General features: G+C 49.5%; 1 protein-coding gene and 1 pseudogene across 2 annotated transcripts in view; one reads left to right on the plus strand and one right to left on the minus strand.

The window, feature by feature from the left end:
* Rassf3 (Ras association domain family member 3) overlaps positions 1–18,038 on the minus strand; it is a 62,370-nt gene that overhangs the window by 15,279 nt on the left and 29,053 nt on the right. The gene's annotated exons all lie outside the window — the stretch shown is intronic.
* On the plus strand, positions 9,488–10,030 carry LOC125389570 (ribosomal protein eL22-like 1 pseudogene; annotated as a pseudogene).

Below are 18,038 nucleotides of genomic sequence, written 5' to 3' on the forward strand. Positions count from 1 at the left end.
ATTTCAATTGTCAGCTTGGTGGAATAAGGAAACAGGGAGAGCACTACTAAGCACTGTGTTATATGGTGCTTGCAGAGGGTTAGTGGAGGGGAGGATGCCCACCCTGACTGTGGGCAGCACAATCCCATTGAGCCGAGGTCCTGGACTGGGTGACAGGCCAGTGCAGCACTGCTCCCCACTTCTCTGTTTCCTGGTGGGCACCATAGACCAAGTGACCCTAGCTAGCTGGCATGCCTCCCTTGTCGTGTGAACTTGGTGGGAAATAAGCCCTTCCTCCCCTTTAAGTTTGAGAAGCTCACTCTCTGGAGAGGCAGTGTCTAGAGAGCCCCTCCTGCTGCAGTCCCAGAGCGTGCAGGTGAAAGACAAGTTCTCATTGGCTGTGGTGGCGCAAGCCTTATAACCCCAGCACTCGGGAGACAGAGCAGAGAGAGGCTGGTGGATCTCTGTGAGTTCCAGGCCAGTCTATGCTACATTGAAACCCAGTACTCCCAGCCCGCTCCCGCTCCCCACAAAAGAAACAAGTTCTCCGGGAGCAGAGCAAGCAGAGGCAGGGCTGACGTGTTTAAAAGTTCTTTCTTCTAGGAGGTGAAAGGTCCCAGACAGGACCCCATGTATCCCAGGCTAGCTGCAGACTTGTTATGTATGTGGTCGAGGGAATCCTCCTGCCTCCATGTCTAGTGCTGGGGTTACAGGCACACTTCACAACTCCAGGTTGACTGAAAACGTGTTGTGAGCTACATGCTTCCGGAACTGGGCTCCCAAGTATGTCAAGCAGTAGAGAACTCTGGCGGGAAGTCTTTTTTAGGTGTGCGACGTGGAGACCATGGTATGGGATGAACACAGAAGGGGCTGTCACACAAAGCTAACATATAAGAAGGGCAGGATGGCCTAGGTCTGTATTTACATCAGCTGCCAAGGAGGCAGAGCACAAAAGTCTGCCCAAGAATCAACTTTTCAATCCACACCGTAACTATCCAGCAGCAGTGATGTGTTCCGGCCAACCACAAGCCAGGAACTACATGGAGCTTTGGAGGCTGACACGAAGAAAGGAACTACAGGGCTTTGAAGCGCTGCTGCGTCGGTGCAGAGCTAAGCAATAACAGACACGGGTGCAAACAAAGGGCGAGGCAAGAGCACCAAGAAAACAATGTGAACGGAACGTGTAAGTGTGAAGACGCGGGAAAACAATGAACGGGACATGTAAGTGTGAAGATGCGGGAAAACAATGTGAACGGATGTGTAAAGTGTAAAGACGCGGGAAAACAATGTGAACAGATGTGTAAGTGTGAAGACGCGGGAAAACAACGTGAACGGGACGTGTAAGTGTGAAGATGTGGGAAAACAAGCAGACACAACTGTAAGACTCAGACAGCAGTTCCCAGGATGCTCGGGGTGCTGACCTGTGACCCTAAGAGAACAGCTAATGGGGCTGGAGAGATGGCTCAGAGGCTAAGAGCACTGGCTGCTCTTCTAGAGGATCCAGGTCCAATTCCCAGCACCTGTATGGCAGCTCACCCCATCTGTAACTCCAGGTGCAGGGGATTGACACCCTCACACAGACATACATGCAGGCAAAATACCAATGCACATAAAATAAAAATAAACAAATCCTTTAATAAAAAGTAATAATAAAAAAGAACATGGCTTCTGTGTTCTCAAGGCCCCATTGCTACAAACCCACAGGTGCCACGTTCAGAGACTCGGTGCCTCTCTTGGCGTGTGGTCCTGGCATACTGGTTTGGACTGGCCCCTCTGGGACTGCTGCCCTGCAGACATGATGGAGAGCTGCCGCTCTACTTCCAGTCCTGTGAGGACTCAGGAGTCCATCTTGCCTGAGTTCAGCTTGTAGGCGGGTAACTCTCCTCTGCGTTCTCCTGGTCAACCTCAACCTAGATGTCCCTGCAGCGACAGCTGTGCCCCCCGCGCCCCCCCACCCCCCCGCTTCCTCAGGCATAAGTGCAAGCTGACAGAGGTGTGGGCCTCTAGTAGCAGAGGGAGCTGTGTGACCTGTGTGTCTCCTCTCACTCACACCTTCGGAATGCTATAGGCTCTGGGAAGCCCTGCAATAAAATGTAAAAACACCCAGCCCAGAGGAGACTTTTAACAATGGTTGTGAACATGCTATGGTGCTCATTTATTGTGACCGGTGAGTACCTTAAGCAGGGACGCTTTTTTTGGTTCCTTCATTACATAGCCCAGGCTGGCTTCAAACTTGCCACCCACCCGCCAGCCTCAGCCTGAGTGCTGTGGTGACGGTGTGTGTGATAGTCCTTGTGTCTATTCTCTGGGGGCTGCCATACACCTGAAACACATCTGTCACTCGTGGTCATTTGAAGCATCCTCCGGCTACTGACTAACAGTCAAAATGACACAAGGAGAGAACATCGGTGGCTATTTGAAACTATTTGTTAAAAAAAAAAAATTAAAATTAAACAGACTACAGACTACAAAAACAAAACCACAGCAAGTTTCCAAGGATGGGTGTGCAACCATCTTCTCTTCTTCTGCAGAAGAAACAAGAAGAGGTGTGCTCTGACCACCAACACAGCCCCTGTCTGTCACCACCCTCTCCCAGTGCCACCCTGGCGGTCCCCTGCTCCTCGCCTCATGGTTGCCTCCCCACCCAGGAAGCCATCCTCACCTCAGCAGCCCATGGGTGTGGCCTGCGCTACACACATAAAGGTCCAGGATCTAGCAACCCTACTGTGTTTTTAAACCTTTTACTCCTACAACTGTCTGCCACTAGCTGGGTCCTGAACAGAGGCAGGCCCTGTCCTCCACAACAGACCTGGTCATGACTCTGGCTGCAAGCCTGCATTTGCAATCTATCCTCTCGCCACGGGATGTTCTCAAAATGCTATAAAACCACAAGCGCATACAAGGCCTTTACAGTATCAGACGCAATGTTTTACAAGCTCCCGCTACCCATCTGCAGCATCAAGGAGCAAGAGGCTTCAAAGCGTGCCCCTTAAGTATGCTGGCACAGCCGGGCTGCGAACGCAGGTCCAGGCCCAACGTGTTAGTAAGATTGACTGCAGTTGTGATACACATTAAAAGGCTTCATTTGGGCCTTCCATGACCTCACCCTTTAAAGCCCTGGTTTCCACTGCACCAATACCCTATATGGCTGTGCTTTTAAAACTGGGTCTCTTGCCAATCGTCAAACAGCCACTCGCTCGTTCGTCTGGAGCCAGAAAACAAACTTGGAGGTGGACCTGTGGCTCCAGGAGCGCCCCGGCGGAGGTCCCACCCTCAAAGCGTACCAGATTACACTCAGCCTCAGAGAGCCCAGCTGGAATATTTTCTAAGGGAGCCAACTAGATGCTTTCATTTCGGAACGGTGACACAGTTCGTGGCTGATTTAACTTTGTTCACATTTTTGGGTGGACAAAGCGAGAGGGGAGAGGCCACGCACACACATCCCTGGCTACGCTCACTGCCTGAGCAACTAGCAAAGGAATGGGGCGGCAGGTGAAGTCGGCGCTCGGGCAAAGGCCAGAGGCTTTCATAACATACCAACTCCAGGCCTCCGTCTCCTTGATAGCCCTGAACTATGGTCTCTGTCACCCCCCACATTGTCTAACACTCTCATTTGACCTGCCTGCAACGCTCCCCTAATCAAGTAGGACAAAGTAAGAGTGCTGAAGATTAGGAAAATTAACTAAGAAGATGAAGATAAGAGGGTGCGTGAAGCCAGGAAGGAAGTGAGCCACACAAAGCCGTGACAGCACACCTGTTGGCCCAGATCCCGGATTAAGGTTCTCACTGGTGCACTCTGGAGGCCCCTGGAGTCATCAGCTAACGTTAATTACTACCAGGACTCAGAAGCCCACTCAGTGCCCCCCCCCACAACCACGACAGCCCCAGGGAGACTGGAAGCTTTGGTGGGTCGGAGTATGGAGGTCATGTCTCATTTGGAGGCCAGCCAGAGAGGAATGTTGTGACCTGGAAGGCAGCTGGGGCCAGGCTGGGAAACCCTGAAGGTGGCCGTTGCTCCACCACCAGCAGGAATCTAAAGTCACCACAGGTGGGCAGACAAAATGTGTGGCAATTTTGCTAGGTGACGCCTGATTTAAAGAAAAAAACAAAAGTCCTAATAAAATCAGAAACTGGGGTTAGAGAGGTTGTTCGGTGGTGACCTGGATTCGGTTCCCACCCACCAACATGAGGGCTCATAACCACCTGTAAGTCCAGTTCCAGGGGATCTGACACCCTCTTCTGGCCTCTGAGGGCACCGCATGTACATGGGGCAGAAGTAAAATGATCTGCCCCAGGCTTAAAGGAAAGGACAATGCCGTCTTTCCTTCTCCTGTGACAAGTGTAAGTTCCCACCATATGAAAGAAGATTTATTCCAGCCCAGATAATGAATTTTTAGGTCACAAAACTATAAATGCCAACGCCCAGAACAACAGGGACACAGTGTCCAACGGGCACTCTGAACTCCAGAATAGCTTGGATTTGTATACGGTGCTGCAGTCTCATTAATATGCTCACCTAAGAATTCTTAGCACTTGCTTGATCTTGCACACCCCAGGTCCACAGCACCAAAAAGAATGAGTCATGCTGGGGATGAACCCAGGGCCTAGCAGATCCTAAGAAATACTATTCTGGCTGTTGTAGGAGGAGCGGGCCGCGTCCGGCCACCCAGCTAGCTTAGTCCCTGAAATAACCACACAGAAATTGTATTAATTAAATTACTGCCTAGCCCATTAGCTCTAGCCTCTTACTGGTTAACTCTCACATCTTGATTAACCCATTTCTATTAAATCTGTGTATTAACACGTGACTGTGGCTTACCGTCAAGATTCTAACCTGCGTCCATCTCAGGCCGAAGATTCATGGTGTCTGCCACACTTCCCTTATTCCCAGCATCCTGTTCTGTCTACTCCGCCCACCTAAGGGCTGCCCTATCAAAAGGTCAAGGCAGTTTCTTTATTCAATCAATGAAAGCATCACATAGAAAGAAGACCCTCCTACACCATCTGGCAAGCGTACTTTCTTTTACACACAGACAAAAGTCTGAAGAGGCCAGAGGGAGGTTTAGGTTAAACTGTTTATATATCACTCTTGTTCCCATTAATTCGGAATATTCCTCCATAGCAGCCTAGACGCCTCCCAAGATGGCCCTTTTGATAAGTCAGCTCCTAACCTATAAAAGGCATGCCTCAAGTAGTACATGATTCCTTCTGCCGGGAGCAAAAGATAAAGATGTCCCCTTTTGTGCGCGTTATCTCAGAAAACACCGCTGCCCACAGAACGTAGGCCATGGAGTTCACCTGGAAGCCACTGAGCCTCTGCAGTGCTGTTTTGAGCATGCGTCTGTGGAGCTGGCTTTGCAGCCCAAGAAATCGTCCTCTTCCTTTTGGCCAGAGGGCCAAAGTACTGTTGAAGAAGGAATACAATCTGAGAGCAAAGAACCAGGAGACCGGCACTGTGGGAGCCTGGCAGCGTGCGTGCCCAGCCATCCTTCATAGGAATTGTCTTCTGTCTCCTGCTCTGTGGCAGCTGTGAGGAGAAATGTGAGGGACCCAGATGCTGGGGTCACACAGGTGACGTTCACCGAAGGACCAAGGAGTGCCAGTGTTGCCCCAAAGGCTCTGGCCTAAAGCGAAAGAAGAATCCTAATACACAGAAAGAATAAAGGTCATCTCCATTCTACACACAGAAGGAATGGGGATATCTCCATTCCTCACCCCTATTTTGCGATCCTTCCCTAGTGTGCTGGCTGGCCTGCCTCAACCTGATACAAGCTGGCGTCATCTGAAAGGCGGGAACCTCAAATGAGAAAAGGCCTCCGTAAAATCCAGCTGTGAGGCATTTCTTAGTTAGTGATTGATGGGGAAGGGCCCAGTCCAGGGGGAGAGATGTCGCTGCTGGGCTGGTGGTTCTGGGTTCTATAAGAAAGCAGGCTGAGCAAACCAGTAAGCAGCTCCCCTCGTGGCTCTGCAACAGCTCCGGCTTCCAGGCTCCTGCCCTGTCTGAATTCCTGACTGGCTTCCTTTGATGATGAACAGTGATGCGGAAGTGTGAGCCACACAAACCCTTTCCTCCCCAACTTGCTTTTTGATCACAGTGTTTCATCACAGCAATGGAAATCTTAACTAAGACACAGTCTCCAGAGTTGAGGTTAGCCACCCAAATCCAGGGCAGTGGATTGGGAGCCCCAACCCCCATCCCCACGCCAATCTCCTCACAGTTACCTTCCAGGCACTATCTCACGCCCTTCACAATCTGACAGAGAGCACGCTGAGCAGCCAAGACCCTATGCTGAGCGCAGAGACCTGCTCATGGTTTTTGGAACCTGAGTTATTTTGCCAAAGTACTCAATTGTGTGGTGATCTGAGCGCGTGGTAATGCTATCTACTTGGCAACTAGAGAAGTCATACCTGGTCACGACCAAAGAGCTCATTCAAAGACTGGAGAACCATTTCCAACGTTAAGAAAATGGCGAGAAAGCTGGGAGAAGTGACAGCTGGATCTCGGAGTTCAAGGTCAGCCTGGTCTACGAAGGGAGAGTCAGAGCTACACAGAGAAACCTGTTTGAAAAACAAGGAAAGAAATAAAGAAAGGAAGAAAGGAGAGGAAGGAAAAGGCTAGATATTTAGGCTAGATATATACTCTAAAACATGCCATCCAGCTCATGGAAGGGTTTCTAAATGAAAGGAAAACCAGAGAAGACACTCTCCCAAGTATGAACTCTGCAAGGACAGCCTAGTGGACAGAGTGCTTGCCTAGCACACAGGTAACCCTGGGTTCAATCCCTCAAAACCCACAAACGGGACGTGGTGGAGCAGGCCCTCAATCCCAGCACTCAGCGCAGAGCCAGGAGGGGCAGGAGCTCAGTGTTGTCCTTGGCGACTTGGCAAGTTTCAGGCCAGCCTGGGGACCTAGGACAGAGTGCCTAAATATGGAAGTATGCCAGCCTGTTGAGTGTTCGCCCCTTATCTGAGGATCTGGAAAGGAGCCTCCCTCCCTCCCTCCCTCCTCTTTTTCTGTGTAAAAAAAGAAACATTTAAAAAAATTACAAACACTTCAAAAACCTTCTTCACAATCTGGATGACTTAATCGGAGAAGAAAACGTGAATCGTGGGGTTAGTGGGGGACTTTTCACGTATAAAAAATAAATAGCCCTGGAAACAAAAATAATCATAACACAACTGAGCACTTTACCAGTAAAACTGAGTTCACTTTCATGTGCCAACTGCTCCCCAAAAGAAACAGAGGCACTAGCCAGGCAAGGCTGACAGCCAGCTGCATACGAAGACTGCAGGAACAATGAGCCAGAGACAGCAAACAGAGTTCTCAGGTAGAGAGACAAACAGCTTATCAGCTTCTAAACACACGTGTGCACACACAGAGAAGTCAGGTAGAGAGATGTCACCATGCCAGTGAAATAACAGCTCCATCAGCCTCTAAACACACACACAGATCTCAGGTAGAGAGATGTCACCATGTCAGTGAATCAAAACAGTTCCATCAGCTTCTAAACACACACACACACACACACACATACACACACACACACAGAGAGAGAGAGAGAGAGAGAGAGAGAGAGAGAGAGAGAGAGAGATCTCAGGTAGAGAGATTAGAGAGATGTCACCATTTCAGAGACTTAAAACAGCAGCCTCTAAACACACACGCATGCATACGCACACACATTGATACACTCAAACATTCACACAAAACCACACATTCATACATGCAGGCACACACAAATACACACTCACACTGCCAAAAATAATATTGGCTCCTAAAGTCACACAGCTGAGCAATTTATAAATAAAGGATGCCCCACAGCTGCCCTGGGAGCGGGCTGCCTGTTGGTTTTTATTAGTGTTTGTCTGTAACTGACACTGTCTTTGCAGGGGTGAGGCTCTTCCATGCTGAGGTTTCATTTGCCCTCCTGCTCCATTTCCTCCTGCAGTGGTGTGCACAGGAAGCTCACAGTCCAGGGGAAGCCAGCTCCCCCTCGCCTTAGCTCAGGGGGACAGCAGCTGGTCCTCCCCCACCATCTAGAGGGTCAGCCTACAGGAACAGCGGAGTGCTAAACCCTGGCTGGGTGGGAGATATCGATGTACCCGAAGGACTGTGTGCATGGGCGGGCGGGCACCTTCGAAGCTGCCCTTCTCTCCATGCTAACGACCCAACGGGAAGCCGGCCACTGCCAACACCAGAGGACGGTCAGCAAAGCCGCAAACACAGGATATTCTGCGAGGCACCGCCTGAGCAAGTGTCCCTGAGGACACAGGATGTTTCACTGTGGAAGCTAAGGAAACGCTAGGCCAGGGACGGCATGGAATTTCACTCATCCGGGGCCACACTCCTTCCGCAAGGATGTCAAGGTTCTGTCTTTCTGCCTTCTCAGCATCAATTTCCTCCCCGGGGAGCTAGTCAACGGAGTCCTCTAACAGGCAAACACAACTAAGCTTTTCAAAGAGGAACTTCAGAATGTCCTGTAAGTCAGATATTAGGATGTTCAATTCCTGCCTACAAAGTCAACTCCAGGTAAGACTGGGTTGGTCTAGGGAACATGTAATATACAGAATTCTTTTCATTCAAAACTTTACTTGCTAAGGAACATTTTCCTTTCCCTTCCAAACTACCAAAGCAGTAACGGCTATGTGCAACTGTACTGTGGACAACCCTCCCATCAGAGCGCTGACACAGCATGAAGCCGTGGACTGGTGCAGAGAGAAACACACCAGGTGTCACTAGGTGGCATCTGCACTATGGATGCTTTGGAAGTGAGGTGCCAAGCAGAGGTCCGGGCCACTCACAGTACACTGTAACCTACCCACAATTCCCTGCGGTGGACATCTGTCCCCACTGTACAGATGCACAAATAATACCTGAAGTCACAGATGAAGACAACCACGAAGCCTGGCTGACCCCCAAACCACGCCCTCCTACCAACTGGCCTCTAAAAGTCGAAAGAAAAAAAAAAAAAAGATCCATTGCCAGATAACCATGTGGCACGGGAAAACACTGCCTCACCACGCATCATTGTCATCCCCCTGTTGCTGAGCAGGATCGAACCTAGGACCTTGTGCATGCTCGGCAGGCACTCTACCGCTAAGCTACATCCCTAGCCCAACTTGGATGAATGTGAGGAACGCCACTTGTCCAGAGCCAAACTGTGCTCTTCAGATGAACTTCACCTGTTATCAGATATGAAGATAACCGGGGCTCCATGTACCTTATTCCTGTCTTCTCAACTGGTTACAGGCACAGGCAGGGACGTGGTATAAAATGTGGTCCTCTTTAAATACCCAGCATTTGGAAAATGGAATTTATAAGACAGAAATTCTATTAAAATACAAGTTAAGACCCCACTCCCCAAATGAAATATATGGACACGGAGAAACGACTGAAGCGTGGCAAGCCTAGAAATCGACCAAGGAAGACGTTAACCAGGCATGCCTAGTCAAAAAAGTAATGTGTGCTTGAGACTGCACAGAATACCACTGCAGGTACCATTTTAGAAACAAAAATAAGCCTTGGAAGTAGCCAGTGTCCTTCCCACGGCCGCGGGACAATATGGCACCGCAGAAAGACAAGAAGTCGACCTGGAGGTTCCATTTGGACCTCACTCATCCAGTGGAAGATGGAATTTTTGATTCTGGAAACTTCAAACAGTTTCTCCGGGAGAAGGTTAAAAATCAATGGGAAAACTGGAAATCTTGGAAATGTTGTTCACATTGAACGCTTGAAGAATAAAATCACAGTTGTTTCTGAGAAACAGTTCTCTAAAAGGTATTTGAAATACCTTATCAAGAAATACCTTAAGAAGAATAATCTCCGTGATTGGCTTCGTGTGGTTGCATCTGACAAGGAGACCTACGAACTTCACTATTTCCAGATTAGTCAGGATGAAGATGGGTCAGAGTCTGAAGATTAGTTGGCCTTTGTATGTTTTAAAGAAAAACTAAAATTGGACTTCGGCAAATAAAAACCATTTCACTCTTTAAAAAAAAGTAGCCAGTGCAGCTAGGCATGCCTTTAGTCCCATACTCAAGAGGCTAAAGCAGGAGGATTTCTGTGAGTTCAAGGCCAGCCTGGTCTACACCGCGAGTTCCAGGATAGCCAGGACTACACAGAGAAACCCTGTCTTGGAAGAGAAGAATAGGAAACCAGTGCACAGTTGAGGCAGGTGGCAGCCCGCGCCCTGAGCAGGCGCACCTGACTTTCCTAACCAGCGATGAGTCCCAATACGAGTAATCCCGTGGGGTCAGAGAGCTTACAGCTACTTTTCCTTCCCACCTTCAATTCCCTGATTTTCATGTGAAAAAGCAAATCTCTGTGCAGACACCACCAACAAATAATATTTTGCTTCCTGCCGCGTAGTTAATGGACCAATTTTGGCCTCTGACAAACACCGACTCGGCACAAATACTTTAGCCTTAGGTACAGACATACAACAGTGAAGGACGCACGTGTTCAGCCCTCAGGGCTCAAGTGGGACACAGAAGTGGCAGGGAGGGGGTGAGGGCAGCTACTACAGGAAGGACACCAGGAGAGGCCCCGTGGGGGGAGGGCACCTCCATAATTGCTCTGTGCAGTCACTGACTGGCTTCGTTAGTGAACATGTCACCCAGCACACAGAAACCTGGAGGGGAGTCAGGACAGCTAATGGAGGGTTCAGGAGAACCAGAACACACCGCCCAAACGGGCTAACTTTAGGCAAAGAAAAAATACTTAGCATGCTGCTAGAGCAGGTGTTTTTAGAGTTTGATTCAGTTAGCCATTGCCAAACCCAATAGCTCAAAGTAAAAGGGCAAAGAGAAGAGTGCCTAGAAAGCTACTCCATATCTGTAGTGCTTGGGGTACAAGCCAATGTTAAGGAAGGAAGGAAGGAAGGAAGGAAGGAAGGAAGGAGGGAGGGAGGGAGGGAGGGAGGGAGGGAGGGAGGGAGGGAGGGAGGGAGGGAGGGAGGGTGGGAGAGAGGGAGCAAGAAAAACTAAAGGGGAAAAAAAATAAACAATCTGCCTGCCTAGCTAGTGCCATCCCATGCCAAACACCAGAACTATTTGCTATGGGTGGGGGTGGGGGTTACAGCAGCTGCCCTTTCTCACTGTTTATCTTGAAAAAACATCGAGTGATGTAAAACACATATGAGCAACAGCAATCAATTAAGCAGAACCGTGCCACCGACGAACAGGCTTAAACATTCCCTAACCCGGGCAGGCCTGGGCTTCCCTTACCGACCAAAGCTGAGGCCAAAGCAAATTCCAGAGTTCAGCTTCTGCTCTCTGAAAAAGACACCAGTCTTGGAGATTTTGGCTGAACTGCCCAGAGTCCTACCAGCCCTGTGGAGACCACGTCATCACCAACCCAGAGTTATTTCCCAGAGAGCCCGCCCCTCGCCCTAGGTTCCCGCTAGCTGGTGAGCCTGAGAGAACATCACCGCCCGTCTTCAAGTGGCCAGTGTTGTTCCATGACACAGACCAGCCATGTTTCCTTCCCACTTATGCCACAGAGATAAGTGAGTACCCCAAGCTATGTAAGGTGCTTTGGGAAGAGAGACAGCCCCAGCCCACCCTCTTTCTAACAAATTCCAAGAATGAATTAAGCCTTGATACAATGTAAAAAAGTAATCTTGCATTATAACTCAATGTAACCATTTCCAAGTAACTGAAGTAGTAGGGATCCCAAAGGTCTCTTGCCAGGTGGTTCCCCACGGGTTCCAGCTTTTGGGGAGACAATGACATTAGCATCAGAAATCCCCAAGGGACACTTCAGTGGGCAGGGGATGCCTGGTGACCAAAGAGGAACTTCTTCCCAGCAAAACTGAGATTATGAAGTGGGTCCCCACTCCTCTGGAAACTAAGAACAATCAACAGCCACTCAGCCATTTTCCTGGTAAACAAAGCCACTGAGAGAAAAGCAATGTTAGAAACCTTCTGCGCATCTTCAGGAGGCTAAGAATGCGAACATTCCAGTCAGTCAGTATTCTGGGGCCCTTAGGACAAGCAGCTGAGGCTTGACCTTCTGCCTCGAAAGCAAATCCTCTCAGAAGAAAAGCTCCCAGGGCTTACTAGTAACCTACAGGTCGCTGCAAGGACCTTCCCACTCAGTGGTCACTACAGTGACCAAGGAAAAGCAATCGCTCATTACCGCTTTCGAAAGCTCCTGCTCTCTCTAAACCTGGTTTCTTTTTTCTTTTGTTTTTTTGCGACGGTTTCTCTGTGTAGCTCTGGCTGTCCTGGAACTCACTCTGTAGACCAGGCTGCCATTGAACTCACAGAGATCCTCCTGCCTCTGCTGGGATTAAAGGTGTGTGTCCCCTCCCTCTCCCCCCACAACAGTCCTAGCTATTCTGGGACTCACTATATACACCAAGCTGAAGCCTAATTCACAGAGATTCACGTACCTGTCGGTACTGCCTGGAGCGCAGGGATTAAGGTGTGCACCACCGTGCCTGGTTCTAACCCCGGCTTCTTGCCGTTAAAATGAACATAATAAAATCCTAAGACCTCAGAGGGCCTTGTTAAAAGGAAGAGATAACCCACATGGCCTTCACCACCAACATTTGTCAGGATTATTAATGTCAGTATTTCATAATAATGATAAATTCAAAATCTAACCAGAAAAAAATGTTTATAAACTGGGCAATCTCTGACCATAGGCTCTCAAAATACTAAGATATCATGGGCATGGAGGAGGCAGAGCCCTAGAATGCTGGCACTTGAGGGGCTGAGACGGAGGATCAAAGTGAGTTCACGGCCAGCCAGAATGACACTGCAAGACTTTGTCCCTAGAAGACGACAAAACAAACCAAAACTGAGAGCAAACCATTTCTAATAAATGCTAAACTAGTCAGGTTCAATTTTAGCGCCCATCCGAGGCTAAGCGCCCTCACACGAGCCCATCTGAATCATCACAAGAATGTCATGAGCTGAGAGCGAGAACGACTTCAAATATGGGAAAATCGTGGCGTTTTCAAGGGCGGGGATTCCACCCAGAAGCATGCTGCCATCTCCTCAGACGACGTTTAAGTACCATACCCCGATAATTCTGAATCTTGGATTTCTTAAGTGGTGTGTGATAAGTAATATTTTTTTAATAGAGCCCTGTTAATAAAATGACTTAGTGACTGCTGTCAAATTGAGATCAGATTCTACACAGACGGCTGAGACCATGAACAGTGGCATTCAGGGAAGGTCTCAAAGTGCGGTTGTCACACATGCAGAATCCATGTTCCTAAAACTAAAAAGCACCCACCCCACTAAGAAGCGGGTAAGAAAACATAGGCATACGCCCCAGAGGGTGAGCTCACATCCCTGAAACAATTTCTGGACTCTCTAAACCGCAAATTCAGTCTCCGAACAAGAGACAGATGGGGAAAGGTACTGGAGCAGTGGTTCTCAACCTGTGGGTCACAAGACCCACAGGGGTCACCTAAGACCACCGGAAAACAGATATTTACATTACAATTCGCAACAGTAGCAAAATTACAGTTATGAAGTATCAACAAAAATAATTGTATGGTTTGGGGTCACCATAACATGACGAATTGCGTTAAAGGGTCGCAGCATTAGGAAGGCTAAGAACCCCTGGTCTACAGCCTGGGTTCTCCTCCAGCGAGCATGTGCCACATCTTCAGCCTGCCTTCCTCCGTGTACAGAGACCTGAGGATTCTGAGGATGTGTCTGCCCTTGGCCCATTTTCTAGCTAGGAGCAAGAGTTCTGTCAAAAATCTGTGTTTTCTGCTTCAAAGACAGTCCTCTTAAATGGCCACAGGGGCAGGGTAGGTCGAGGGAGAAGTGCCAGTGTGTCAGGATGGAGGGGCTAACAGCTGTGTGTGCTCACGAGTTTGGTACTTGTGTAACGACCGCGTCTACCGCTGGACAGCGGCCCCTGGTTTGCAGTTAAAGCTCGGAATTTTATGACGGGATGTGACAGAGCTGACGGCTACAATGGCTACAATTTACGAACTGCTCCACACTGCCCTAAGCTTCCTCCATCCCAAGACCACACACTCGCTTCTCCCTCAAGCCCTACACTTTGCTATGGGGCCCTCGGTCCAACCAGGCAAGATCCAGGACCCCCAGGAACCTTTATGTCAACACAAGGTCTGGTCCCCATCTGGGACTTAAAGACACATTACACATGGAAACAGCCATGTGGCGACAGTCATTTAACATTCTTCCCTCAAAACACACACAGGCACACAGGCGCGAAGTTACTGCGTGGAAGCTTTGTTTCTCTTGGTAACACTAATATAGCCTACATTTTAGCCATTTCTTTTCTGTTTTTATGTGTAGGGAGGGGGGGTTCACTTGTCTGTGTGGATGGATGTGTGTGTGTGTGTGTGTGTGCTCAGCAGCCAAGAGGTTGATGTTTACAGTCTGCCTCAACTGCCTCTATTTTTTAAGGCTGGGCTTCCCAACGAATCTGAAATTAATTCACCAATTCAGCTAGAATGGCTGGCCAGCAAGTCAGCTCTACTGCCGCCCTGCCCCCAGTGCCTGGGTCACACGTCTGCACATGTCACCACACTCATGAGTACTGGGGATTGAAACTCAGGCCTTGAGCACTTGAATAGTTGATTGATTGATTGATTGATTTGTTCTCTCCTCAGCCCCAAAAGTAAGCGCCAGGAATTGAACCCAGGACTTTGCACATGCTGGGTAAATGCTCTGCCAACTGAGGGGCAACCCTGGCTCTTGTCTTTCTCCTTTCGTGTAGAGAGAAGGGACGGGGCTTGAACCCAGCGCATCCTTGCTGCTGGACAAGCACTGTGTATTTATCTTCTTTTATGGCCTGTTTTCTTGAGTTGGGATTTTCATGAGTTGGATCCTAGCACCCAGAGCAAAGCCAGAAACACTTGGGGCTCATTAAACACCTCTGAAAAAAGGGGGGGCATTGACGCCCATGCAGAGAACTCTGAGAGCCTGCTCACGCTAACAGCAGAGAGTCTACCTAAGGACTCAGTGTTATCACTAACACGTGGACAGAGGGAAGTCCACTTGTCCACGCTACCAACTGACTGAGATCAGGATCTGAGGGCAAGGTCTGTGAGGAAGGGTTCTCTCCCTCTACAGGAGTCTTCTGCTCAAGTCCAGGTTTAGAATGCTCTGGGAGCACATCCCCTCTGGAGCACACAGCCTGGGAGCACAGCCCCCTCAGGAGCACACAGCCTGGGAGCACAGCCCCCTCAGGAGCACACAGCCTGGGAGCACAGCCCCCTCAGGAGCACACAGTCTGGGAGCACAGCCCCCTCAGGAGCACACAGTCTGGGAGCACAGCCCCCTCAGGAGCACACAGTCTGGGAGCACAGCCCCCTCAGGAGCACACACCTGGGAGCACAGCCCCCTCAGGAGCACACAGTCTGGGAGCACAGCCCCCTCAGGAGCACACACCCTGGGAGCACAGCCCCCTCAGGAGCACACAGCCTGGGAGCACATCCCCTCAGGAGCACACACCCTGGGAGCACATCCCCTCAGGAGCACACACCCTGGGAGCACATCCCCTCAGGAGCACACACCCTGGGAGCACATCCCCTCAAGAGCACACACCCTGGGAGCACATCCCCTCAGACAAGGCACTGCAGCGCAGCACTGTCCTACAGAATTACAAACTGCATGGCTGACAAGCACAATGAACAGCTGTTTGTGCTTAGGGGGGAGAAGCCAGGAGACCTCAGCTGCAGGTGGAAGAGGAAGACAGAGCCTGCTCTCGCCTCCCAGAGAAGCCAGCCGTTTTCAAACTTCATTTCCCCCTCTAACCGCCACGTTTTCTATGTTGAGTGTATTTCAGTCATTGGGAAAAAGCATATAGTGCTGGGCTGTGGTGTGCACACCTCTGCACTTGGGAGGCAGAGGCAGGCAGATCTCTGAGTTAGAGGCCAGCCTGGTCTACACAGTGAGTTTCAGGACAGCCAGGACTACACAGAGAAACGGTGTCTCAAAAAACCAGACACACACACACACACAGAGACAGAGACAGAGACAGAGCGAGAGAGGAAATCTCCCTATTGCTATAAAGAAAGTTATCACTACCTTTTTAAAACAGGATTTTTGGTCGCCTCTCTCAACTATATTGACGACTAGGAATTCCTTATAAAGCACGGTGCTGTGCTTGTCTCTCAGGACACCAAGCCGGCTGCCCAGTGCTGGCCAACATGTCCCCAAGCACACCTGAAACAGAGGGCTCTTTAATCTTCCCTTCAGGCGTCATTACAATGGCTTCCAAACCTAACAGGTTGTGAGCATGTACCATTTTAGGTCTAATGATCGTCAAACTCCCCTTGCCCTAAAAATAAATAAATAAATAATATTTGCTTCCAGCATATCAGGTTCATAATTTGTAGCTTTTGATCTTTCTTTCTAAATTTCTTTTCAAATCTTATTATATTCTAAAATGTGGTAACCTCTGCCCCCACCCACACTAAGGTGGGTGAAAGACATGAGATGACTTCTTATTTACATTTTAATACAGACATAAGCATGACGGTTAAGAGAATGCAATGCTCAGAAGAAAGCAGACAGGCCTGAAAGCATGGGAGTGGACCACAGAGCCACAGCACGGAAGGCAGGCCCAGACCCGAGTGGAGGCAGGGAGCTCTTGAGGGAGTCTCCTGCTTTTACCTGAGACAGTTTAATGCACAGTTCAGGCAGCTCCCTGGTGCTGGAACCACAGGTGTGTGCCACCATGACCAGCTAACAGTGTGCAGGGGACAGATCCCAGGGCCTCGTGCATGTTTGGCAAGCACTCTATCCGCTGAACTGCATCCCCGGCCCCAGAAGACTTTCTTGTCAAATCCATAAACAAACCTCAACCTCAAACAAAGAAATCAATGAAGAGCTGACCCTCCGTGACCTCAGAGCCACCTCAGGACACAGCCTCAAAGGTGAGCACAGACTGAGGCAAGGTCCACCAGCTGTGCTTCCGTGGGTGAGAGAGTGACCACAGGCCGAGTTTCACTTGGGAGGAATCTAATCTTATCAGGAAATTGCTTTGTATCTCAAGTTTTTCCAAAAATACCACATCCTCACCTCACTTCACCTCGTTCTCCTCCCTCCAAAAATTTATTTAGCAGATGAAGAGCCAGGTCTCCAGACACACTAATGGGGCCAAGGAATGTCCTTGAAACAAGGGTCACCGCCCAGTGGCGTTCACACTTCCCTTCCACTTTTTGTTCTTCAGAAATTGGGTTGGGGGGCTGAAGAGGTAGCTCAGTAGTTATGAGCACTGGTTGCTCTTCCAGAGAACGCAGGTTCCTAGCAACCCCACAGCAGCTCACAATTGTCTGTAACTCTACTTCCAGGGGATCTGACACCTGCACACCAATGCACATAAATAAAGTTAAATTAATAAAAAATTAAAGGAAAATAAATTTGGTTGGAGAGAATGCACCGCTCTGGCAGAGAGCAAGAGTTCAGTTCCCAGCACCCATCACTACCGCCTGCATCCACTCCAGGGGACCCTGATGACTCTGGCCTCCATAGGGACCTTACTCGTGTGCGTGAATGCCCCCCCACACACATGTACACACAGGAACTCTCCTTTGTTTACATACGCTGCTGGTTGTATTTTGGTCTGCTCCCGGACCAGCACACCAGTTTCCTAAGGACCTGGCTGTGTCAGAGGTCGTTAGATAGATAACTCACAGAGCCCTGGGGCCAGCCCCAGTTACGAAGGCACTCTGGCACCCACAAGGACCTCGGAACTCTCCTCCAAAAGATTTCTAAGATGTAGCCATGACTTCAAGAGACATTATGTCTTTGACACGGACAGATCTTGTTGACACCAGGTTTCATCCACATACTGACTTCCCAGAGGATTTCAGGGTCGCCACCTAAACACCACCTAACTTCCACCAGGTGATATTACAATTTTTGAAGTAGATGGGCCTCTCATAGACACCCTGCAGAGTACACACCTATTCACACTCTTTTATCCTGCACCAATGTCATGGCCTTTATTTCTGGGACAAGAGAGATGTTCTGAATGATTGGCAGGAAGGAGGTCAAGAGTGAAACCCCACCAAGCTTAGTTAAGCACTGCAGGTTAGCTTTGCCTGTGTGTGTGTGTG

This window comes from Myodes glareolus, chromosome 26, assembly GCF_982192425.1.
Source record: "Myodes glareolus chromosome 26, mMyoGla1.1, whole genome shotgun sequence".
Lineage (NCBI taxonomy): Eukaryota > Metazoa > Chordata > Mammalia > Rodentia > Cricetidae > Myodes > Myodes glareolus.